This window comes from Stomoxys calcitrans, chromosome 3 (genome assembly GCF_963082655.1).
Source record: "Stomoxys calcitrans chromosome 3, idStoCalc2.1, whole genome shotgun sequence".
In the NCBI taxonomy this organism is placed as follows: Eukaryota; Metazoa; Arthropoda; class Insecta; order Diptera; family Muscidae; genus Stomoxys; species Stomoxys calcitrans.
In genome coordinates this window covers 97,921,634-97,948,265 of record NC_081554.1, presented here as the reverse complement: position 1 = coordinate 97,948,265, position 26,632 = coordinate 97,921,634, and positions in this window count along the sequence as shown.

The following is a 26,632-nucleotide window of genomic DNA, read 5'->3' as shown; positions in this document are numbered from 1 at the left end:
CCAAGACTTTAAATCGGAAGGTAGGTTTATATGACAGCTATATCAAAATCTGAACCGATCTGGGTCAAATTGTAGAAGGTGGTCGAAGAACCTAACGCAACTCACTGTCTCAAATTTCGACGACATCGGACAATAAATGCGCTTTTTATTGGCCCAAAGCCTTAAATCGAGAGATCGGTCTATATGGCAGCTATATCCAAATCTGAATGCTGAGTGGCCTAACACAACTCACTGTCTCAAATTTCGACGACATCGAACAATAAATGCGCCTTTTATGGGCCCAAAGCCTTAAATCGAGAGATCGGTCTATATGGCAGCTATATCCAAATCTGGACCGATCTTGGCTAAATAAACAAAGGTTGTCGAAGGGCCTAACACAACTCACTGTCCCAATTTTTAGCAAAATCGGATAATAAATGTGCCTTTTATAGGTCTAAGACCCTAAATCTGCGGATCGGGCTATATGGGGGCTATATGAAGATGTGGTCCGATATAACCCATCTTCGAACTTCACCTGCTTACGGACAAAAAAAGAATCTGTGCAAAGTTTCAGCTCAATATCTCTATGTTTGAAGACTTAATGTGATTTCAACAGACAGATGGACAGATGGACGGACATGGCTACATCGTCTTAGATTTTTACGCTGATCACGAATATATATTCTTTATAGGGTTGGAAATGGATATTTCGATGTGTTGCAAACGGAATGACAAAATGAAAGGTTTCGTTTCGACGCAGTCCGAGTTACGGGAGTGGGCGACGAATGCACATGCAACATTGTGGAACAGCGAAACGGTCGGTAGGACGGCGAAAATCCTATGGGGGGATCCAAAAAGGAAGTAAGAAGGAGGTCAGTATAGCTATTGGTATATTAACGGGACACATAAAACTACGAGCTCACCTATGTAAAATCAGTGCTGCAAGTGATAGCATGTGTAGGGCATGCGGGGATGATGATGAGACGTTGAAGCATTTCCTTTGTCATTGCCCGGCTTTCGCGTCCAACAGATACCGGTACTTAGGTGGAGATACAATATCAGACATGAACCAACTTAGGGGAGTAGTATTGAAAACAAGTAAGGATTTTGTAAGTAGCACGGAATTCCTAACTTAAATTTTTTTTTTTAGAGGTTACTTTCTAGTTTTTAGAGCGCACAACAAGCCGATTACTGGCTTATGGTGTAAGTCCATAGTGACATGGAGCGGATTAAGAACTGCACCCTCTTTTCGACCTTACCTAACCTAACCTTGTTGGTGGGTATAAAAAGAGATGATTCTCCAATCAACATTACCCCAAACAACTAGTGCTGTGAGAGTGCGATCAAAGTTTTGCAACACTTATACAACTTCTGCCGCAACAAGGACAGCCTCCCACTAAGATTCATCCCCTCCAATGACAACGTGATTGTTTAACTTCTTTGTGTGTTTGATGATCCTGTGTAATGTTACACATATGTAGCTCTTAAGTTGTGTTCAGTTATGCTACTGCTTATAGTGATTTCAAAAAATTGCCCAAAATGCTTAAATAAAAATATTAAAATCATTTTTACGTGAGGTTTTATTATTGAATCGACTTATATGTAAGATTTTGTCTAACCTTAAATTAAAACGCATCTAAATATGATACAGGGATATGGGTTCTAAAAAAGTCATCACCCTTTTGACCACACTTGTGAAGCATTTATAAACCGAAGTTGTCTAAGCCAATAAAAAGGATATGTATAATAACTTTGTTATTATACTAGGAATATAATTCGTGCAAATAGGTTAATTTCGTTGTAACGTTTTTATTTCTGTGAAAAACGTAATTCGGACTTGCTTTAAAGCTCTCTACGGCGAACAGATCCCATTAATACAGATGTTTGTTTCTTATTTCTAGCACGCAATCGTTGTTCATTTATAGGAACATCATTTAAATACCTAGGAATATCAATCATGGAATACCAGATGATTTCATCCCTTTTCTAGTGAAATGCTCGTACAAAACAAATACGAAAAATTTCGCTGTTAACTAATTTGTCTAAAAGCTTCTGAAAATATGTTCGCAATACGATTGGATTAGCCCCAACATAAGAAATATGTACACGTGGCTTCAACTGTCTAAAGAAACGAAATTTTGGGTGTGTATGTATATGTTGTTGATCATGTGCACGAATTTGAGCGGAAACATATGAACTCAATATATTTAATATTAACCCTTTTCACAGAATAAGTGATTTGAGACTTCAAACAGAAACGACACAATCATAAAATTCACTCACTTTGCTGCCAGCTTTTGAGCTGCTGTTTCAAGGCACAATGTAAGCTACAGGATATCTCTCCAAACACACAGACACATGTGCACACCCATCTCATATGTTGCTCATACACAGTAAGTATGTATGTAGATATGAACACACACACACCTACATGTGAACTATAAGCTAAAGATAAATTACAAGATTGGTAGTGGCAAAGGAAAATACAGAATCAGTTATAAGCACTGCGAAGAATTTATTAACTTCAAAGTGAGTAACAAACCAATAAAGAATAAGTGTGAGGACCTGGAGGTTTGATGCTGGAGAAGATGAATTTTCTGCATTTAGTGCAAATAGTGCTTAAAGGCTTCCTTGGGTGATAGCTATGTCCCTTTCATAAAGTTCCTTTATTACGGGAGTAACAGCAGCCGGGCTGTTGTTTTGGGCTTAGAGCACGATTTAAAAATTCAGTTTATATATTTTCTTAGACAAACAGTAATGATAGAATTAAATATAAACAAGTAAGAGCGTGCTAAGCTCGGCCGGGCCGAATCTTCTATACCCTCCACCATGGATCGCATTTGTCGAGTTCTTTGCGCGGTATATCTATTTAGGCCAACAAGGAATAATGAATAAGAACTTCATGCTATTGGAGATATATCAATTTATAGTCTGATTTGGACCATAAATGAATTGAATGCTGAATATTGTAGAAGTCATTGTGTAATCTTTCAGTTCATTCGGCTAAGAACTGCGCCTTGTAGGGGCTCAAGAAGCAAAATCGAAAGATCGGTTTATATAAGAGCTGTTTCAATCTATTGATCGATTTAGGCCATATTGGACTCGTATATTAAAATCGGTTTATATGGCAGCTATACCAGATTATGAACCGATTTGAATGGTACTTATCGCAGATGTTGGAAGTGATACCAAAACACCACGTGCAAAATGACAGGCAAATCGGATAAGAATTGCGCCCCATAAAAGCTGAAGAAATCATGACCCCTGATCGGTTTATATGGCAGCTATATAAGGTTATAAGCCGATTTGAACCATACTTAGCACAGCTGTTGGAAGTTATGCCAAAACACCATGTGCAATATTTCAGTCAAATCTGTTGGAATTGTTTGGAAGTGATACCAAAAAACCACTGCAAAATTTCAGGAAAATCCAACGAGAATTCCGCCGTGAAGAGTCTCAAGAAGTCAAGACCCCAGATCGGTTTATATGACAGCTATGTCAGGTTATGCATCGATTTCACCCGTACACAGTTGTTGGTAATCATAAAAAAACTCCTCATGCAGAATTTCAGCCAAGTCGGATAAAAATTGCGTCGTCTAATGGCTCAAGAAGATCCGTTTGTATGGCAGCTATATCAAAACATGGACCGATATGGTCCATTTACAATCCCAACTGACTAACACCTATAAGAAATATTTGTGCAACATTTCAAGCGGCTTGCTTTACTCCTTCGAAAGTTAGTGTGCTTTCGACAGACAGACGGACGGACAGACATTGCTAGATCGACTTCAAATGACATGATGATCAAGAATATATATATACTTTATGGGGTCTTCGACGATTATTTCGAGGTGTTGCAAACATAATGACGAAATTAGTATACCCCATCCTATGGTGGAGGGTATAAAAACTTAAATACCTTAGAGTAGACAACCACGATCGAAATATTTCGGGAATATGCACTGATAATCCTTTATAGATGCGGTAGCATAGACAGAAGAAACCCCTTTACCATAATATGGTAATAATATAATTATTATTAACAGGTGGGATGTTCCTGCTTCTGAGGGATGACGGTCTTTTGGCCGTTTATCTGGATCAGAAAATCTTCTTAAGATATAGCACAATGTCTTCTTCCATAAATTGGATTATGTGTATGGAATTTGATCGAAATCGGTTATAAAATTAGATATAACTCCCATGTACATGTTTGCCCGATTTTGGGGAATCTTACAATAATGTTGGATTTTTCAATCGATCCTAACGAAATTTGGTTCATAAGATTCTTTTCTATGATTTCCGCTGTATTCCATAGAAATCGCTTCAGATTTAGACAAAGCAGCCATTTTTATCTGTTGTCCTATTTTCACTTCTATAGCCTTTACAATCCATTTTAACTGATCTTAAAATTGTGTATGATGAAACCGTCTGTCACGTCATCACCCTTCTGAAGACCTTTACGATCATATAATGTCATAGCCCAATTTAATTTATAGTTTAGGTGTAAGGTATTATTTCGCTTACTTTCCCATACAATCCAGGTTTTTCATTTATAAACACAGAAGTAATGCCATAAATTATGTTAAAATCATAATTTTTACATAGCTTCTTAGATAAAAACTATTTTTTTTGCAAAAATAGTCAAATTCTTGCTTACTAGTTAATGTGCATTGAGTGAAACATCGCGGTCACCGAAAAACCATGATTGGAGCTTACATTCAAATCACTATCGCTTTCATTGCGGAATTGCGCCCTCTAGAAGCTCAAGAAGTCAAGTCCCCAGATCTGTTTATATGACAGCTATATCAGGTTATGAACCGATTTGAACCATACTTTGCACAGTTGTTGGATATCATAACAAAATACTACGTGTCAAAATTCATTCAAATCGGATAGGAATTGCGCCCTCTAGAGGCTCAAGAAGTCAAGACCCAAGATCGGTTTATATGACAGCTATATAAGGTTATGGACCGATTTGATCCATACTTGGCACAGTTGTTGGATATCGTAACAAAACACGTCCTTCAAAATTTCATTCCAATCGGATAAGAATTGCGCACTCTAGACGCTCAAGAATTCAAAGACCCCAGACCGGTTTATATGGCAGTTATATCAGGTTATGACCCGATTTGAACCATACTTTGCACAGTTGTTGGATATAATAACGAAACATGTCGTGCAAAATTTCATCCCAATCGGATAAGAAATGCGCACTCTAGAGGCTCAAGAAGTCAAGACCCAAGATCGGTTTATATGACAGCTATATCAAAACATGGACCGATATGGCCCATTTACAATACCAACCGACCTACACTAATAAGAAGTATTTGTGCAAAATTTCAAGCGGCTAGCTTTACTCCTTCGGAAGTTAGCGTGCTTTCGACAGACAGACGGACGGACGGACGGACGGACAGACGGACGGACATGGCTAGATCGACATAAAATGTCACGACGATCAAGAATATATATACTTTATGGGGTCTCAGACGAATATTTCGAGTAGTTACAATCAGAATGGCGAAATTAGTATACCCCCCATCTTATGGTGGAGGGTATAAAAATGTCGTTTACATCATTTTCGCTCGACATATACTTTAATATAACCCATTATACGTAGAGGATATACAGATGTGTTTTTATACCCTAGGATAGGGGTAAACTAATTTCGAGGAATTATAGACCACATCGCTAAAGTCTGGCGGATTGCAGGAGACAGAAAATCCCCCTACCACAATCGAGACAGGAGGGGATGGGTGGCTCGCTCATCCGGTTGGACTGGGCTCAAGGTGTGCGCCAGCGAGGAAGCACGGAACTTAAAAAGTACTTCGACAGCAGCAGCTAGTTATGCATTTAAGAAGGAATTGTCCATACCTCAGGTGTCCAGTGTCCTGAGGAAGAGTGGTTCCACAACTTTCTCACCTGTCCCTGGATACGTACGGAAGCTCATCATGACAAGTTCTAACGAATCTTGGGGGGTTGAACTCCTGGCGGAATCAGAAGACGAGGCTAACACAAAAGTGGTGGAAGTTCTGAATCTTGACTATCCGGTTTCTACAGATAAGGCCGCTTCGGCCTTACAAATGTCCTCCTGATGGCAGGACCTTTAGTGCCGGGATTTGCCATGGCTCTTATCCAGGAACCATGGGTGTGTGGAGAAATGGATGGTGGACTAAGAATTCCGGGATTTAAACTTCTCAAGGGTACGTGGAATGGGAGACAAAGAGCCTGTATTCTTGCAAAGAGTAATCTAAATGTTTTTCTTCTTTCTTTAATAAGCACTGAAGATTAAGTAGTAGTCAGCCTTGAAATAAACAAGTCTCATTATTGGCTGGCTTCCCTATATATGATATACGATTCAGAGATGTCGCCTTCAAACCTTAAGTCGCTGGTTGAAACCTCTTCTATAGGGTAGAAGAGCCTCATTGTAAAGGGTGATTTTTTTGAGGTTAGGATTTTCATGCATTAGTATTTGACAGATCACGTGGGATTTCAGACATGGTGTCAAAGAGAAAGATGCTCAGTATGCTTTGACATTTCATCATGAATAGACTTACTAACGAGCAACGCTTGCAAATCATTGAATTTTATTACCAAAATCAGTGTTCGGTTCGAAATGTGTTCATTCACCGTAACGTTGCGTCCAACAGCATCTTTGAAAAAATACGGTCCAATGATTCCACCAGCGTACAAACCACACCAAACAGTGCATTTTTCGGGATGCATGGGCAGTTCTTGAACGGCTTCTGGTTGCTCTTCACTCCAAATGCGGCAATTTTGCTTATTTACGTAGCCATTCAACCAGAAATGAGCCTCATCGCTGAACAAAATTTGTCAAAATTTGAACACATTTCGAACCGAACACTGATTTTGGTAATAAAATTCAATGATTTGCAAGCGTTGCTCGTTAGTAAGTCTATTCATGATGAAATGTCAAAGCATACTGAGCATCTTTCTCTTTGACACCATGTCTGAAATCCCACGTGATCTGTCAAATACTAATGCATGAAAATCCTAACCTCAAAAAAATCACCCTTTAGAAAGTAATGCTAATGCACATCACCAGATATGGGAAGTTCGGATTTTAACTAGAAGGTTAAGCTTATCGAATATATTATAAATTGCAATCTGGCGATTTTTAATTAAGGGGATAAACCGATCTTTATTGCCAGGAACAGGCAGGATGTACTAGATATTATCTTTGCATCGGGAGATATAAGTGGAAGAATGTGTGACTGGGATGTGTTGGATAACCGCAGCTTCTCTGATCATCCTTATATTAGTTTCAGCCTTGGAGAAAATACTGCAGAAGTGGTCCCTCGGCTAAACAAAAGAAATGCGAATTGGAATAAATCTCGGAACAAATTCTGCACCACTATCCCTTCTAGACCAGAAAAGGAAGAGGAAACTACGGAGGATATAGACATAGTGGGCCAGCGGATCACGAAGACCTTGAATGACACGCTTGTGTCAGCATGCCCTAGTGCAAAGCCAAGGGGCAAACAGCGACGCCATGGTGCTTGTTGGTCTAAGGAAGGACAGCAGAAAACCCTTCAACAGAGTAAAAGCCACAAGAGCACCACATGATTGGAACATCTATAAGGCTGAGCTAAGAAAATATAAGGGCGAGCCGAGAAAGGTTCAGAACAAATCCTGGATAGAATTCTGCAGCTCCATGGGGGTTACATCTAAGGCCTCTAGGCTAAGGAAGATTCTGTCCTCGAGACCTATTACGGTGGGGTATATTCAGAAGTCAGAGTATGTATGGACAATGTCTAGTGAAGAAACACCAGAACTACTCGTTGATAAACATTTCCCGGGAAATTCTCTAACGGACAACGTGGCGCCAGAAGAGTTTTTCACTGGTACACTGGTATGTATTCGTCGGAGGTTATTGGAGAAATTGCGTCTGAGCCGAAAATCCTTTGGTCGATAAGATGTTTCGACACCTTTAAGCCACCAGGCCCTGATGATGTACAAGCTGTGTCTGATAGACTGACTGGTTCCCTGGCTTAGGGAGATATACTCTGCTTGTATCAGAATGTCACATATACCTGTGGGATGGAGGGGCACGAAGGTCATTTTCATTCCGAAAGCAGGAATACCCTACCACATGAAGGCAAAAAATTTTCGTCCTATTAGTCTGTCATCCTTTATGCTGAAGACTCTTGAGAGGTTGATAGAAACTTGTCTTAGGGGCAGATTTTCTGCCGCGGCAGCAGCATGCATGTAGTAAAGGCAAATCCAATGACCTAGTGGGCAACATAGATGGTTCTCTCGTTGTCAAGATATATACAATGGTAGCATTTCTTGACATTGAAGGTGCTTTCAATAATGTAAAACGGACGTCAATCACGAAGGAGTTGGAGTTTTTGGCATCAACTCTACCATAAGAAAGTTTATTAATAACTTACTTACTAAAAGATGCATTACGGCAGGCTTGAGATCTGGGGATCTAAAAAGATGGGCCAGCAAAGGAACACCTCATGGAGGTGTACTGTCTCCACTATTTTGGAATATAGCTAATAACAATATATTATTGTCTCTGGAAGAGAAAAGCGTAAAAGTATGCGCGTATGCTGGTGACGTGGCAACTGCGGTTAAGGGAAGGTTTCCCAGCACTCTAAGAGATATACTTCGGAAAGCTCTACGTGCAACACTGAAAGTGGTCTAGGTATAAATCAGTGCAAGACAGAAGTAGTTCCTTTCAGGAGGAGATACAAGTTGCATACAGTGGAACCTGTCTCCTTGGGAGGAGAGAATGTTCCATTTACAGAAAGCGCCAAAGACCTGCGTGTTTTTCTGGTTGGAAAATATTGAATGATGATGGTTCTAAACGACCAGGTGCGCTTTGGGGTGTACTCTAGATCTGGTCATATCGAAAAGGTTACACGACTACTGCAGAGTGAATCATGCGGAGATTCTTGCAATTAAGGAAGTGGTGGAATGGCAAAGATATAATGTCATTACGACGATTGGCAAAAATATCTTCTCATACAGCCAGACAGCCATTAAAACCCTGGAGAACGTATTTCTGAACACAAAAACCGCCCTCGACTGTCGTAGATCTCTCAACGAGATGGGTGAACAGTACAAAATTCACCTGTTCTGAGTGCCGTGATATCCCAGGGAATTCTATAGCGGACGAGCTTGCGAGACTAGGAGCTACCCTACACACTCCAGGGATACTGGAATCTGTGGGTATGCCTCTAGCGACATGTAAGCTATGTTTTCACAACCACGGCGGAAGAACAACGAATGGTAGATGATCACAAAGAGGGGGCAGTGAGCATTCCAAAACTATGTGACATAATCAAGACTTGAAGAAGTCTACCGCTTTGCTATCACTGGCTAGTATAGACATCTCAGTCATTGTGTCCGTCATGACAGGTCACTGTCTGATTGGAAAACATGCTGACAGACTAAAGGTAGCCAGCAACGACTTTTGCAGAAGCTGTGAGGACATTGAAGATGAAGAGATTATAGAACACCCTCTGTGTGTGTGACCCACACTATCAGTCAGAAGGAGTTCCACTTAAGGTTCTCATTTCTTTGAGAACTTGTCTGAATTAACAGATGTGAAAATTCGCAAGTTATTGGGCTTTTTAAGCGTCATTTCGTCATTCCGTTTGTAACAAATCGAAATATTGTTCTGAAACCCAACAATGTGCATATATTCTTGATCGTCTTGATAGTCTAAGTCCATTTAACCACGTTCGTCGGTATTTCTTGAGCCTCAATATGGAGTAATTTTTATCCGATTTGGCATATGCCAAGTTTAGTTTTTAGTTCATAACCGATCTCGTATCTTGACTTCTTGAGCTTCTTGAAGTCGCAATTCTTTTTCGATTTGACTGATCTCCCGATTTTACTTCGTGACTCCCTATAGTGCCCAATTTCTATCCGATTTGTCTGAAATTTTGCACAAACACATTTTTGCTATGGTATCCAACATCCATTCCGAATCGGTCCATAACCAATAGCTTAGCAATTTTTATCCATTATCGCTCAGAAATCCCAAACTGAAATTACAATTCAATTGCCAGTATCCGTAGACTTTTCTCCGGCCTCGTGAAATATTGACCGTGTGGTGTTTGTGTGTTTGAATTTATGATTAACTATGACTTTGTTCGGCGATTCCTGCGAAAACGCCCATATACTTAAAGCTGCATTATGTAACATCATGCTGTGCTGGTGCACAAATGGGAAGCAAGGACACCGCTCATCTCCTGCTTGGTACTGTTTGCCTTGCCCCATGGCGTCTCGGCGGAGGTCACTTAGTTTTGCCCGCATCGCAAGATGGTTTGTTGGCAACCTTAAATGGATGGGTCGTTGGTTAGTGTGTATTTGTAACGATGTTTGACTTCAATATTTTTGATTAATGGAACTTTTTATGCTTATCTATAAATTGGATATTTTTCACTGTCTTTCGGGGTTATTATCGGGCCAATATTATCAACTTCTGTGCGAGTGTTGCCTCGTTTTCCATAGCTCCGGACTCAGTTGTTAGTCAGTTAGTATTTTTATTACGTTAATGTAGATGGAACCAATGTTGAGGATGATGAGGATGCCAGTAATGACGTTATCCTGATCTATCTTATAACTGATACATGTAAGTCAGAATTTATGCAATGGCTGCAGCTATGAAAAGGCTGCAGCTATGAAAAGGCCACAACTTCTGCAGTTACAATTCTTTACCTTGAAATTTCAGAGAACTGCCTGAGGGAGCGACAGGGGGAAGGTGAACAACAACGAAAACATTAAAGGATATATTTAAATAATTCCTTTCTGTTTTATGACTTTTTGCTCTGCTCGTTGCATCCGAGTCTTACGAAAGACTTCAGGGAATCATAAGAATATACATATTTAGCCATATGTATGTTATTAATGTATGTATTCCTATTCCAAATGCATAATAGACGTTACATCTGATTTCTGAGCAAACACTTTTCAACTTTTTGGGTGCAAAAGAAAAGTAATTGTAAAGGGTTCATTCTGTGCCTTTTCGAGTGAATATATTCTGTTTGATTGAAATAAATAGCAGTTAGTTAAACCAATATGGTGACATTTAACAACATCTCCTTGTATGCTCATCTTGGTAGAAATACATTAAAAAATTGATTATTCCAGCTAACATAACCTACGTCTGCAAGCTTGTTTTATATCTATCGGTGGAAGGTTTATTTGTGCCGTTTTTATATCCACCACCATGTGATGGGTGGTACACTAACTTAGTCATTCCATTTCCAACACCTCGAAATTTTGATCTGCGATCTCGAATTAATAAAGATATCTGCTTTAAATTTTCCACACAGATGTTTTATTGATGCTGGTCGTTGGGAATTGCAAATGGGCCATATCGGTTCAGATTTGAATATAGCTCCCCCATATAAATCTATCTAATGATTTGACTTTTTGAGACGCTGCACAGAGTGTTTTTTATGACTTCCAACAAATGTGCCAAGTACGGTCCAAATAGGTCTATAAATAGCTCCCATATAAAACGATCTACCGATTAGTATTCTACGGCCCCTAGAAACTTCAATTTGTGTCGTGTTTTCAGAAACTTGGTATGTTAAGTACACAAACGTAATTTTTTGCATAATCAATGGTGGTGGGTTCCAAGATTCGATTCAACCCGAACTTAGCACATTTTTATACCCTACACCACCACTGTGGTACAGGGTATTACTAGTTTGTCCATGTGTTTGCAACGCTAAGAAGGAGGAGAGTATACCGATCGGCTTAGAATCACTTTCTGATTCGATTTAGCTTTGTCCGTCTGTCTGTCTGTCTGTCCATGTATTCTTGTGATCATGGTACAGGTCGCATTTATTGTCTGATTGTCTTGAAATTTTGCACATGTCACTTTTTTGGCCCAAGGACGAATGCTATTGATTTTGAAAAAATCGCTTCAGATTTAGTTATAGCTCCCATATATATCTTTCATCCGATATGGTTTTTTAAGGCTGTAGAAGCCACAATTTTGGTCCAATCTTTACAAAATTTGGCACGGAGTGTTTTATTAAAGGTCTACATATGTATGCAAAATTTTATAAAAATCAGTCCGGATATAGATATAGCTCCCATATATATCTTTTATCCAATATGGACTTTTAAGGCTGTAGAAGCCACAATTTTAGTCCGATCTTTAAAAGATTTTGCGCGAGGTGTTTTATTTAACGTCCTAATGTGTGTACAAAATTTCACGAAAGTCGGTCCAGATTTTGATATAGCTCCCATATATATCTTTCATTCGATATGGCGCTTTAAGGCTGTAGAAGTCACAATTTTTCTCCGTTCTTTACAAAATTTACAAAATTCGATATATACACATGTGTACAAAATTTAATAAAAATCGATCCAGATTTAGATATAGCCCCCATATATATCTTTCATCCGATATGGAGTTTTATGCCTGTAGAAGCTACAATTTTGGTCCGATCTCAAAATATTTAGTACGAGGTGTTGTGTTTAACGTTGTCGATAAGGAATTTTTAGGCTGTAGAAGCCACAATTTTAGTCCGATCTTTACAAAATTTTGCATGGGGTGTTCAGTTTGACGTCCCAATACATGTGCAAATTTCATAAAATTCGGTTTCTATTTAAATTTACTACTCCCCTATATGTATTCTTATTCGATATGTCAATATTTCAATAGATATGCAAAATTAAATTCTGACTAGATTTGGAGATAAGTTTCATATATTAAAAACAGCACATATACTAGGTGGTGTAGGGTCGGCTCCGACCGACTTTTGCCTTTCCTTACTGGTTATTTGTTATTTTCATACCCATCACCATAGTTTACTAGCTTAGTCTTTCCGTTTGTAACACCTCGAAATATTTTCGTCCGATTTGGCTGAAGCTCAAGAAGTCTAATTGGGAGATCGGTTTATATGGCGGCTATATCAGGTTATATATTGATTTAGGCCATACTTAGCACAGTTGCTGGAAGTCATTCCTCAACCATTTCAGCCAAATCGGATAAAAATTGCGCTCTATAGAAGCTCAAGTAGTCTAATCGGGAGATCGGTTTATATCGGATATATCAGGTTATAGACTGACTTAGACCATACTTGTTGTTGAAAGTAATACCAAAATACTAAGTGCAAAATTTCAGCTAAATTCGATAAGAATTACGCCCTTTAAAAGCTCAAGAAGTCAATACCCAAGATCGTTTTATATGGCACCTATTTCAAAACATGGACTTTGCTTTGGCTTTGGCCCATTTACAGTCCCAACCTACACTAATAAGAAGTGTTTGTGCAAAATTTCAAGCGCCTAGCTTTACTCCTTCGAAAGTAAGCGTGCTTTCGATAGAAAGACGAACGGACATGGCTAGATCGACTTAAAATGTCATCAAGAATATGTGTCATTTATGGGGTCTTAGACGCATATTTCGAAGTGGTACAAACTTCATTTCGTTTGTAACCCCTTTCCTATGGTGGAGAAGAGAAAAAACGTGCTAACTTCGGTCGGGTATAACCGCCAAAAAGAGGTAAGTGCCAAATTTTGAGATTTAGTTAAAAATTTGTGTCAACAATTTTATAGTAATATAAGTAACATTTTAATTTTCCTTGATAAATTCTGTGACAGCAATGGGCGCTAACATAATTTTCGCCAGACACAAGTTTCTCAAATAATTAAGCAATCACTGCAAATATGCAAGTAATCCTAATAAAACGTTTTATATTTCGATGTAGAATACGCATCGGATGTTTAAGTTAAGGGCTAAGTATCTGAGGGGCGCCCCACACCTAAGCAAACCCGCCAAAGGAATTTATTGGTCGACCAGGACAATATTGGACTTAATTAAAAAGTCTTTGGAAGTATAGTGCGAATACAATTTTAATTTGGGGTCACAAATAAACCAATAGTTGTCGATCGGGACAAAATGGGACGATAATTAAAAGTCTTTGTGACACCAAAAATAAAACTCACAAAAACGGAAATATGGATCGACTGGGAAAAATAGAATTTAAATTAAATGCCTTTGGGAGAAGCGTGGATTTAAAATTCCTGAAACGAAATGATTTTGAGGGGATGGAAGAAAACGAAAAAAACCGCCTACTCCTGAAAAAATTGATCCAATTTTAAAAAATCAATTAAACTTTTTGGGGAGTACTTGATATTCATGAATTAGATCCGAGGATTCGGAGCGTATCGGAATGGAGCCCGGAGCTCAAGTGAAGCGGTCCCCCATTCGCTGGATCAGGAGCGGAATTTTACAATACAGAGCGGAACTGGTTTCACTGTCAATCCCGCTAGGGCCACTCCATTCGATTCCAAATCCCCGTACTAATAAAAGAAAGTTAAGTTCAGCCGGGATCGCAAAAACTTTATTCGATATATACATTATACGATTTATTATACAGTTAGTTATTTCATATTATGTTCCGATCTAGACCATATCAGGCAAGGGTTTTGAGGTATCAATTGCAGCTCATTGAAAAATGTACGATCTGGACCATATTCAAAAAATATGTTAAGGGCCCTAATACGAATCTCTCTTCTTATGGGAGCTATATCCAAAATTGAACCGATATGGCGTATTTGCAATCCCCAACGATTTGCATCATTTAGAAGTATCTTTGCAAAATTTCAAGCGGCTTGCCTTTCGAGATCGACTGCTATCGTGTTTTCAACATACGGAATATACCCCATCATATGGCGGTGAGAATAAAAATAATATAATTTTCACTGCGAGACGAGCAACCAGGCAATGATCTGCTACGCTATGAAGTATTCATATGTGTTAAAAGTCTTCCAATTGTGAGTCGATCCATCAATTTCCGTCCGTTTGTCGAAATCGTGGTAGCGGTAAAGTTACAGTAAAGTAAACCAGTAAGGTATCACAACGGACGAAAACCTCTAACTGAGTCTTCTGACTTGAATACCTATTGAAATATCTACTAGAACCTTGTAAGATTTTCCTACAATTGGACAAACGATTAAAAAGGCGTTAAGTTCGGCCGGGCCGAACTTTGCATACCCACCACTTCGGGTATATATGTAAACCACCTTTCATCAAAATCCGGTAAAAATTGCATACCTTATGTCCCATAGCAGTTATATCGAAATATGTTCCGATTTTGACCAAATACTAATAAGTACAAGTCATTGTTCAATTGTGTATAACAAAATATTGGTATTTTTTAGTAGCTACATCTAAAAATAAACTGAACCATATACGACACGTATGTCTAAAAGCCTAACATTAGTCACTGTTTCAAATTTCAGTTAAATCGGATAATAAATGCGCCCTTTTTAAGGTCCAAGACTTCAAAGCGAGATATCGGTCTACATGGCAGCTATATCCAAATCTGGACCGGTTTGGGCCAAGTTGCAGAAAAATTACGAAGAGTCTAACACAACTCACTGTCCCAAATTTGAGCTAAATCGGGCATTAAATGCGCCATTTATGGGCCCAAAACCTAAAATAGAGAGATCGGTCTATATGGCAACTATATTCAAATCTTGACCGATCTGGGCCAAATTGAAGAAGTACGCCGAAGAGCCTAACACAACTCACTGTCCCAAATTTGAGCTAAATCGGGCATTAAATGCGCCATTTATGGCTCCAAATCCTTAAACCGAGAGATCAGTCTATATGGCAGCTATATCCAAATCTTTACCGATCTGTGCCATATTGCTGAAGCATGTCAAGGGGCTTAACTTAACTCACTGTTCCAAATTTCGGAGACATCGGACAATAAATGCGCCTTTTAGGGCCCAAAACCTTAAATCGAGAGTTCGGTCTATATGGCAGCTATATCCAAATCTGAACCGATCAGGGCCAATTTGAAGAAGGATGTGGAAGGGGCTAAGACAACACACTGTCTCCCAAATTTCAGCAAAATCGGATAATAAATGTGCAAATCTTTACGGATCTGAGCCAAATTGACGAAGGATATCGGAGGGCCTATCACAACACACTGTCCCGAATTTCAGCAAAATCGGATAATAAATGTGGCTTTTATGGGCCTAAGACCCTCAATCGCCGGATCGGTCTATATGGGGGCTATATCAAGATATAGTGCGATATAGCCCATCTTCGAACTTAAGCTGCTTATGGACAAAAAAAGAATCTGTGCAAAGTTTCAGCTCAATATCTCAATTTTAAAGACTGTGGCGTGATTTCAACAGACAGACGGACATAAGGACGGACATGTCTAGATCGTCTTAGATTTTCACGCTGATCAAGAATACATAAACTTTATAGGGCCGGAAATGGATATTTCGATGTGTTGCAAACGGAATGACAAAATGAAATTTATAGGGTCGGAAATGGATATTTCGATGTGTTGCAAACCCCCCAACCTTCGGTGGTGAGTATAAAAATTTAAATTACCACATCCTCAAAAGGCCATTTCGGATAGAAGTTTTTATGGGAGTTATATCTAAACCTGTGCCAATTTTCATGATGTTTTGCATACATACTGGGACGTTAAATAGAACATCTCATGCCCTATATTGTAGAGATGTGACCAAAATGGTGGCTCTTACTGCCTCTTTTGTCCACATCGGATGAAATATATACATGGGAGATATATCTAAACCTGGACCGACTGTAATGAAATTTTGCGCAATTTAACTTAAACGTCTCATATAAAATCGGGAGAAAATTGTGGCTTCTACAGGCTAAAGTCTTTTGCGGATGAAAGATATATCTGGGCCCTATATCTAAATCTTAACTGAATTTGATGAAATTTTGTACATGTACTAAAACGTCGAATGAAACTCTTCGTACTAAATCTTGTGAAGATCGGACTAAAATTGTGGCTTCCACAGCCTTAAAAGACCCTATTGGTAAAATATAATATGGGAGCTATATCTTAATCTACACCGATTTATATGAAATTTTGCACCCGCATGGGGACTTTAAATAAAACAACTCACGCTATACTTTGTGGAAATCGGGCCAAAATTGTGCCTACTACGGCCTTAAAAGTCCAAATTGGATGAATGATACATTTGGGAAGCATATCAAAATCTGAGCCGTTTTTATTGAAACTATGCACACATATGAAGACGTCTAAAAAAGCACCCCGTGCCGAATTCGGTAAAGATCGGACCAAAATTGTGGCTGCTACAGCCATAAAATTCCATATCGGATAAAAGATATATATGGGAGCTATATCTAAATCTGAACCGATTTTTATGAAATTTTGCACTCGTATTGAAACTATAAAAAAAAACACTTGGTGCAAAATTTTGAAAAGATCGGATCAAAATTGTGGCTGCTATAGCCATAAAATTACAAATCGGATGAGAGTTATATATGGGAGCTATATCTAAATCTGGACCGATTTTGACGAAATTTCGTGCACATGTGAGGGCATTGAATAAAGCAACCCATGCCAATTTTGTAAAGATCGAACCAATATTGTGGCTTCTATAGCCTAAAAAGTCCATATCGGATGAAAGATATATATGGGAGCTGTATCTAAATCTGGACCGATTTTGACGAATTGTTGTACTAACGAAATGAACGACAAATTTTATAAAGATCGTACCAAAGTTGTGGCTTCTATATCGTTAAAAGTTCATATCGGATGAAAGATATATATGGGAGCTATATCTAAATCTGAACAGATTTTGTTCTATAATAGACTATATTTGAAAGGCTGTACAGAGGCCGTAAAGGTCGAGCTGCAGTTTCCAAGCGAATTGTTGTCTCCTCAGGTATTCTTCAGAGCTGTCATCTTTGCCCTGTATTGTTATTTCCCTAAAGAATTCGAATATTTTGATGTATGCAGATGATACGAAGATATTTAGGTCGATGAGACACCCTGATTACGAATGGTGCAACATAAACTTTATGGTACTTAATGTATCCAATTGCAAAGATCTATCATTTTCCAGAATAACTTCCCTTAACACTAGCTACTTTTTAGGTTCAAATCAACTTGAAGTAGTTGAAAGCTTTAGAGACGTTGGATTGCTTCTATACCGAGGTTTTAACTTTCGTCAACACATTTAAATTATATTATATTTAAATTCTTAGGTTAGTAAATTTGTAATTATGTTGTTATTAGTCTGTAGGGTATTTAATATCTATAGAAAAAATGAATTATATTCATATAGCCGACCGATTTAAGAACCCAAGGTCATAACAGGCGCATTTATTATTCGATTTTACTGAAATTCGGAAGAGTAAATTGTGTTGCACCGTAAAATTCCCATACCGAATATGGTCCAAATCGAACTACACTAGTCATACCAAATTTCCCATGAACATTCCATTAAGGAACAGGGGATACATCTCTCATATCAATGAGTGCGGCAAAAGTTTAAGCTCTATGATAAGGGGTCTCCTTTTTTATGCCGAGTCCAAACGGCGTACCGTATAGCGACACCACTTGGGAGAGAAGTTTTAACATGGCAGGAAAGTTTATAAATGTAAGCAGCATTAGTAAGGGGAAATTTGTTGTTGTTCACGCCGGGATTTGGACACAGACGTTCGGTGTCATTGGCGGACATGCTAACCTCTTTGCCACGGTGGCCTTAAAATCGCACTATATTTCTATATAAGTGCCAAATAGACCGATCTCCCGATTTAAGATCTTAGGTTCATAAAAGGCGAATTTTATTACCCGGTATCGTTAGAATTTTAAACAGTGAGGTGTATTAGCGCATGATATATCTTTGCTGTATATGGTTCAGATCGGACCACATTATAAAAGGCTTAATTCGGAAACAATTTCAATAAAAATTTACATTGATTTTATGAGGCCCCTCGACAACCGTATCGAGTATGGGTCAGATGGGACCATTAATGGATGTGGCTGCAATATAGACCGATTTGGGCCATTAAAAGTTGTAGTTTTCAATCGATAATGGCGAAAAATTAAATAATGGGTTGAGCAATACGGCCTTATCATTGAGCTTAAAAACTTGGACTGTATTCGTTGACATGTGAGAAGTTTGCCCTTGATACTTAAAGGAATGTTCATGGGCAAAATTAGCTTAAACCGATTTAGACCAAGCTCGGCTTAGTTATTTCAAATCAAAACAAAACACTTCATGCAAAATTTCAACTAAATTGGACAAGAATTGAATCCTCTAGGGGCTCAAGAAGTCAAGATTTGGGATTGGTTTAGACGGCAGCAATATCAGGATGGAACAAATTTGGACCATACTTGATAGGTCATAAATCGATTTGGACCATACATGACACACACAATTGTTGAAAGTCTATACAAAATTTCATATCGGATAAGAATTGCGTCCTCTAGGGGCTCAAGAAGTCAAGTTTCAAGATCAGTTTATAAATATGACAGCCACATCAAAACATGAACTGATATGGCCCATTTACAAACCCAACTGACCTACACTAACAGGAAGTATTTGTGAAAAATTTCAAGCGCCTAGTTTTATTCCTTCGGAAGTTAGGTTAGGTCAGGTTAGGTTGAAAAGAGTGTGCATACACCTTAGCCAGTAATCGGCTTGTTGTGTGCTCTAAATACAAAAAAAAAACTTGAAAAAAACTAAGATAAGAATTCCGCGGTACTTACAAATTCCCTTATTGTTTTCCATGGCACTCCGCTAAGTTGGTTCATGTCTGGTAGGGTGTCCCCACCTAAGTGCCGGTATCTATTAGACGCGAAAGCCGGGCAATGACAAAGGAAATGCTTCAACATCTCATCATCTTCCCTGCATACCCTACACATGCTGTCAATTGCCGCATCGATTTTACATAAGTGAGCTCGTAGTCCTATGTGTCCCTGCAAAATACCAATAGCTATACTGACTTGCTTCTTACTTGCTTTCAATAATAGCCTGGCCTTCTCACGATCTGGACCCCCCTACAGGATTTTCGCCGTCCTACCGACCGTTTCGCTGTTCCACAATGTTGCATGCGCATTCGTCACCCACGCCCTTAACTCGGACTGCATCGACCAGAAAGGCTTCGGGTTAACGAAGTTTATTGACAGCATTTCTCTGGCCTTGACCGCCCAATTATCTGCCCTTTCATTCCCCTTACTCAGTTATCGCCTGGCACCCAAACGATGGGGATTTTGCTATCCTCAGAGAACGCGTTAATCTCCTTCTTACACTGCAAGACTGTTCGTGACCTTGCCATCCTGGTTGTTATTGCCCTTATGAAAAATTTACAGTCCGTAAAGTTTTTTTTGTTCACACTCGACGTCCTCGCGTTAACACCACACCACTTCACGCATTCCTATCGTCGCCTCGATTATTCTGCGATAGTATGAGCTGCTCCCTTCCTCAATCCAATTTCCCATCACCCTTAACTGTATGTCAATGGGTCGAATATCTAGAATAGTCTCCAGTGCCCTAGTGGGCGTGGTCATCATAGCTCCGGCTATACCATAACAACATGTTCTCTGAACCTGTTGTATGGTCCTTATGTTTCACTTATTCTCCATAGCAGCCCACCAATTTACTGAGTCGTAAATAATTATTGGTCTAATCACGTTTCTGTAGAGCCAGTAGATTATCCTCGGATTCAGGCGCCACTTCGAGTCTACAGCCCGTCTACATAGTGCCCAACATCTGTGAGCCTTTTCAGTACGCTCCTAAATGTGGCACTGAGAATTCAGTTTCCTGTCCAAGATCACACCTAAGTATTTGACCTTGTCAGATATCGAAATCGTCTTATTAAGGAAACGTGGTGCGTTAAATTGGCCCACCTTCGTCTTCCTCGTGAACAGGCATATTTCAGTCTTTTCTGGGGTATCTTTAAGAACTCTGGGTCTAGCCCAGTCATATTTAAGACCCTTTTGGCTCTTCTGCATAGCTGGTTCGGATACTTACCTCTTAGAAGTAATATAAAATCTTCTGCGTAGCAGATGGGCCCATATCCCTCCTCAGTCAGCATCCGTAATAGGTCATTTATGGTGGTCACCCTTAGGAGTGGTGATAAAATGACCCCCTGTGACGTGCCTTGTGCCACTTTCTCCCTTATATGTATGCCATGGGATACACAATTTATCCACCTGTTGCTTAGCATATAGTTTAACCAGTCCCTAAGAACCGGGTCCACACGGTACTGGTTTAAGGATTGGATCGGTGTGTCGGTCCGCACATTGTTAAAAGCCCCCTCGATGTCATTTCATACCGCCAGGGTGTACGTTTTGGCATCGACGGATTCTTCTATTTTATGCACAACCTCGTGCAGGGCAGTCTCCACCGACCTTTCCTTGACACAGGCATGCTGTATGTGTTTGAGCAGTTCGCGGGATGTCCTATAAGTTTCATGGTTTTAAGTAGAAAGTAGGCCTTTGTTGTCGCATAACTTGCCTTGCCGGGTTTGGGTATAAACACCACCCTTGCCTTCTGCCAGTCTTTCGGACTATAAGTCCTAGGAAAGCTGAGAAAATTTTGGCCAGATGAGGCGCCAGATAGTCTGCCTCTTTCTGTAGTAACGCCGGAAATATTCAATCAGGTCCGGATGACTTAAATGGTTTGAAGCTCCTCAACGATTCCTTCACCTTTCTGTGCACCTGAAATCCTCCTCCATAAAGTTAGGGAGATTGGTTTAAAATAAAAAAGTACCCCCCATTCTCCTTCACTCTTTAATTCCGACATATGTACAGAAAATATGTAATATTTTCTGTGCATTCATGCTTTATATATAAAAATTTAAATTTAAAAAGAATTTCGATGTCTTCCGTTATTTAATCTAAAAATAGTTTAAGCTATAATGGCAAAGTGTAAACGTCAGCATATATTGTGAGGATGAGAAAGTCTTGGCGATTTTTTATATTAAGCCCTACTGTTTGCCTTAAATCCCCTACGCGCATAGTTAACACCATGGTTTTAACGGGGCAATAAAAGTGGCCTTATGCCAACAAACTCTAAAGCGGAAGACTGGGAGTCATAAACCAATACAATGTCGCCTCAACCATCTTGAACGGACATGAAGTGCAATATTTTGTGCTGCCTGCAGCCATCCGTTGGATGGCTGTCCGTTTAGTCCATTTTACGTCTTGTCACAAGAATGTGTCGCAAGTTTATGACAGTTGTTAAGTCACATTGTTAGTTGATTGTCAAACTGGAGCTTATCACAATTTGCACAAAACTACCACATCCGGACAAATGTTACACCCACCCACGCCGTTCCTGACACCCGAAGCTATAGCCACTCCAATGGACAGCATCAGCAATGGCAGCATCAAGATCTACTCATCCTTTGTACAAAGAAAAGCAGCAGCAGCAGGTGTTGTGGAAGGAAGCCTGCGCCAACCATTCGGGCCGTTTGTTATCATTGCACCATCAAGTCCAACAATGTCTGTGATAATGGCAGTGTTTTTGGAATTTGTTTGACCCCAAGCATAGATGATTAGTTTTTTCTGTAAGAATCTTAAAGAAGGAATTTAAACAATTGCAATAAGGTGCCCTGCAGAATGATACCAGTGATTTCCAGTGTCCTTCTGTCCGTCCTTCGGTTCGAAAGACTGTGGGGAATAGATATGTCTAAAGCTGCAAGACTTGAGAAAAATCTGATACTTTGTATTTTATCCAACATTTCAGAAAACATGTCAGGGAAAACTTTCTTTTCTATGTATGTTTGAGGAAGTGGGGGTGGGGAAGGTTTACATGGTTCCAGGAAACTACAACAACTTTTAACTATTAAAAGTCATTTTTTAATGAAACTGAAATTTAAAAAGTTTTCGTTGTTTGCCCTGTATTTGAGTATGTACAAACTTTGCGTTTGTGCGTGTGTACAAGTGTGTGTTTGGACGATAGATGGTAGTTGTTGCAAATACATCATTTATCACTTTCTCCATTTCGAGCCACCACATCTTGCCAACAACCAGCTGCTGCAAATCAAAATGTAGCTAAAGCGAATAAGGAAAATGGGGCCAAATATTGGCGAACGCTAACAAAAACCACATAGCTGCATTTCCGTTCCAATACCGGAAACCAAATTGTTGGACGTGCTGGAACTTTGGATATCCCATGGTAAAATGGTGGCGTTTCATCTTAAAACTTTTTAATCGGCTAGCACCAAACAAATAACTTAGTTTTAAATCTGGCGAATCCGATTACTTGATAATCTACACCACAGTAAATACGAAATGAAGTAAAAATGTATTAAGGTCGACTGGGACGAATTTGATTGCCCACCACCATGGATTAACTATTTTATCAAAATCTCATGAAGAATGTATTGTTTATGAACTTTGAAAGTTAATTCGCGAGGTCGGTGCTTATACAGCCATAGACATTGTAGTTCGATTATGACCATAATCAGCAGGGATTATTCAACTCACTGTACCATATTTAAGCGAACTCGTGTGGTAGATGCGTGCTTTATATGCTTAAGACCTAAACTTTGAAGATCAGTCAATACGGCAGCTATATTTTATATGGTCCGATGTGTACCGTACTCGGCACGGTTATCGGTAGCATGGCCGCGTAAAATCTACATTTGTTATCCAATTTCGCTGAAATTTGGTACAATGGGTGCCGAATAATTGCATAGCTGCCATATAGACCGATTTAGCTCATGCCATATGGAGCGACTTTCACATTTGAAGTTTTTGAACCCCTAAAAGTGCGGTCATGAGTTCAGTGTTTGGAAACCTTTTTTTTTGGTCTAAATAAGCTAACCGATTTCTCGAAAATTGTCATTTTGGGTTTTTGATAAATCGGCTTCTTGTCAAAAATAACCGATTCCTCACTTAAGTGCATTTTTAGCCACGTATAGTGATAAATATCACATTCATTTCATTAAAATTTTGTCTTTTGAAAATATTTCCTTGGAGATTCTACAGAAGATATGTCTTCGAAAATAAATTTTTAAAAATTCCGTATTTAGGGAAAATTTCAATAAAGAAAACTTTTGTGACCCTGAACATTTTTTATCGAAATGTCTTAAAAAAGGATTCGATTACTTTTCAATTTCAAAAATTAGACTCTTGAGTAAATATTTCTAAAGAAAAGTTTCATCGAGCCTCGTCTTCTCACGATCCGGATCTCCCCATTGGATTTTCGTTGTCCTACCGACCGTTTCGCTGTTCCACAGTGTTACATTCCTCGACCACGCCCTTAACTAGGACTGCGTCGACCCGAAAGGCTTCGGGTTAACCAAGTTTATTGACTGCAGTTCTCTGCCCATCACTGCCAAATCCTCTGCTCTTTTATTCCCAGTTTCTGCGCTATGGCCCGGCACCCAAACCATAAGTTTTGTACCATCCTCAGGGAAGGCGTTAATCTCCTCCTTACACTCCAATACTGTTCGTGGCCTTACCGTCTTGGTTGTTATTGCCCTGATGATCAATTTACTATCCGTAAAGATGTTCACACTGGACGTCCTCGCAGGGACATTGGGATGAGTCGCCCCCACCTGGAATTTGAACTCAAATCCAGTTATCTTTCATTTGATTACCCATTTTGCCACAATCGGTAAACATAAAATTTTGGCAGTTTTTTGGGGTGGGGCGGGCCTTCCGACACTTGGGGTAAAAATGTTATATCAAGTTCGTACTTTAAACACCTTTCATTGGATACCCATATTGTTCCAATCGATAAACTTGTCCGTTTGGCTATTTGACCCCAAAGTTTTATACCAGTTTTGTGTTATGGGTTATCATAAGGAGGCATACAAAATTTTTATTTAAATCAATGCACCCATCTTCGAGGTCCACCCACTCGCAATTATCCATCATCTGCGAACATTTCTGAAAATCACTCCAGCCCCACCACGGGATGGGGGTATACTAATTTCGTCATTCTGATTGTAACTGCTCGAAATATTCGTCTGAGACCCCATAAAGTATGTATATTCTTGATCGTCGTGTTTCATCCATGACGTGTTTCGCTATGACTCTCGACAACTGTGCTAAGTTAGGTTCAAATCGGTCAATAACCTGATATAGCTGCCATATAAACTGATATTGAATCTTGACTTCTTGGGTCACTAGAGGGCGCAATTCTTATCCGATTTGAATGAAATTTTGCACCAAGTATTTTGTTATGATATCCAACTGTGCCAAGTATGGTTCAAATCGGTTCTTAAACTGATATAGCTGTCATGCAAACCGATCTGGGTACTTGACTTCTTGAGCTTCTAGAGGACGCAATTCCTATCCAATTTGGTTGAAATACTGCATCCCGTATTTTATTAAGACTTTCAACAACTGTGCCAAAAAAGCTTCAAATCGGTTCATAACCTTATATAGCTGCCATATAAACCGATCTGGGATCTTGACTCCTTGAGCCTCTAGAGGTCGCAATTATTATCCGATTTGCCTGAAATTTTGTACGACGGATCTTCTCATAACCATTAACATTCGTGTTTATTATGGTCTGAATCGGTCTATGGCCTGATACAGCTCCCATAAAAATCGATCTCTCTATTTTACTTCTTGAGCCCCCAAAGGACGCAATTCTTATTCGAATTGGCTTTCATTGTACACAGGTTTCCAACATATAATTTAATAGTGATCAAAACCGGACCATATCTTGATATCGCTCTAATAGCATAGCATATTTTTTTATATCCTATTTTTGCCTAAGAAGAGATGCCGGGAAAATTACTCGACAAATGCAATCCATGGTGGAGGGTATATAAGATTCGGTTCGGCCGAACTCAGCACGCTTTTACTTGTTGTATCTTTACGTAACATACAAACTAAACTAAACAAACAAAGCACAACTCTTTTATTTTTTTTTTATGTAACCGTTATTGACCTCAATTTGGATCCATTTTTAAAAAATTAGGTGTTTTATTTGTCGTTCCAATATGTGTTCTAAATTTCCAGTTTTACTTATAACTCCCATATGTATCTCTAACTCGATATTAAGTTCATATTGTAAGAAAATCTTGAAAGGTTCTGTTCGATACTTCTAAAGGTAAACAAGATAATAGTCTGACTAGATTTAGACATAGGTTCTATTTTTTAAAATAGATAGACTCGGTGGTGTAGGGTATTATATAGTCGGCTGCGCCCGGCTTTTGCCTTTCCTTAATAGTTTTAGAGAAAAGTTGCATTTCCATTTCATAACCCCATGAAATATGAATATTTACAGTTCGATCGCATAATCCAGGTAATTGACAACTGTTGGCAGCTCATCTACTTTAATTTTTGACCAGTAAAAAATGAGGAAAAAAATTGAATGCGCTTAAGGCCATCAATATATGCCAATTAAGGACACGTTTATTCAAGTAAATAAAACACATGGCATATGCCTGGAAAATGTATTGTATATTTTTTTGCACCAATTAAATGTATTCACTGAAATTTAAAAATATTTTATTTATTCAAGCATCAAAAATAAAGTGGCAGCCAAATTCATGCAGTCGAAAGCAAATATAGAAATTCTGATTTTTAGTATTTGCCATATAATTTACCATGATAGGGAGGAGGGTTAAACATCAATTTTACAAAGAAATTGGCGTCAACAAATGGAAATCCCAACGTGAGATGGCATAAGTTATATATGTTCTTGAGAGTAGAGGATTTTAAATGCTGATCCTTGGTCCTTTCCCCTGTATGGACCAATTCTTTGATTTATCTTTTTAAAAACATCGACCAGTGTTGCCAATCAAGGAAATTATATCCTACCAAAAAAAAAAAATCAAGTTAAACCGTGCTAAGTTCGGCCAGGCCGAACCTTGGGGAGAAAAATACATGGATTCTACAGAAAAAGTATTCAAAATAAATGTAGACGACGGTCA